Raw genomic sequence first — 1,313 nt, 5'->3', positions numbered from 1 at the left:
ATAATTTGCCCTCCACACTTGCACTGTTTTTATGAGTCCACTTCGTCTGCATTTTTCTCTCTTCCCTCTCAAGTTTCATTTTACGGACCATGAGAGTGAAGTAGGGCTGGCATATGAGCCACGCAAATCGTATCCTATTTAACTACCAACGTCACAATGCCATCTGGCATGATGTGTAGGGTTGTAGATGAAGCTTTGCTAAGCAATCACAGCTTTCAGCTTTTTCGGAAGACAGAACACAACTGGCTACATTGCAGTGCTTTCACTGCCTTGACTAGTTATGCGTATTAAGCAACGTTTCTACGTTTTCATTCCCACGCCAACTCAGTCACTCGGACACAACTAGACCCCACACTCCTCCCACTCTCCATCCACTCTAAACTTACGCAACTCTGAATTAATGCTTGTTTGTTCTTTTACTCGTCAAACTGCTAATGCGGGACCTTTCGATCTTCGGTAGGTCTCTTCAGGTCTAACAGTTGATCAGGGTACGCCACGACTCCTGCTGATCAAAACATTCACATTCGTTGAGAGCAGTGGGTCTGCGTTGATGAAAAAATGTTTTGACGGCGGTGCAACACCTCTTACCTGATGTCACATGTCCGATGTTACTTCTTGACTACCCTTTTTATAAAAAAATTATTTGTCTGTCACCGTCTTTCTTCATGAAGCCACGATGTTTGACCCTGCGGTGGTCCTGTTTTCTACCTTCCTTTCTGAGTTCGGTGATAATTCTTGCTTTGAACATTTGTTCGCTGTCCATCCTTGTCACCGTTTGTCAGACATTTCACTTACAAACATGTAAATACTCCTTAATGCATGCTCCTACATCCATCCAACTGCATTCAAAAATGAGTTGCCGCATGACATGGGAATTCTCCAGCACACTATTCTTGATTCTGTCTTGGCTACATACATTCAATGACATTACTAATTCATTCCGAGAGTGCTGGTGCCTCCTCTTTTAGATGCACCAGGTGATACATTGACCCTTCAACTGCATCATCATCTCGACCCACGCAATTACTTAAAATAGAATGAAAATGTTACTAAAATGCTAATTTTGGTCTAAAATTTTCAAGCTCACAAATGGAGTGGAGGACGCCTCGGAGTTTCATGTAGGCTCAAATGCACTCCTCAAAATTTAGCGCGAATTGAGAGCTTCCAAATTGGTGATTGGCTTTTAAATACCCTGGTCAGCATGGATGTTGTGGAGTACCGCGAGTCCTCCTCACGTCACAGCTTGCCACACAAGTACGTCAGGTGATTTATCTCCGCACTAAAAGGACTACGAGATAACCCACACATGACGG

Source organism: Echinococcus granulosus, assembly GCF_000524195.1.
Source record: "Echinococcus granulosus chromosome Unknown EG_S00052, whole genome shotgun sequence".
Taxonomy (NCBI): domain Eukaryota; kingdom Metazoa; phylum Platyhelminthes; class Cestoda; order Cyclophyllidea; family Taeniidae; genus Echinococcus; species Echinococcus granulosus.
Note: the sequence above shows the minus strand (reverse complement) of the source record.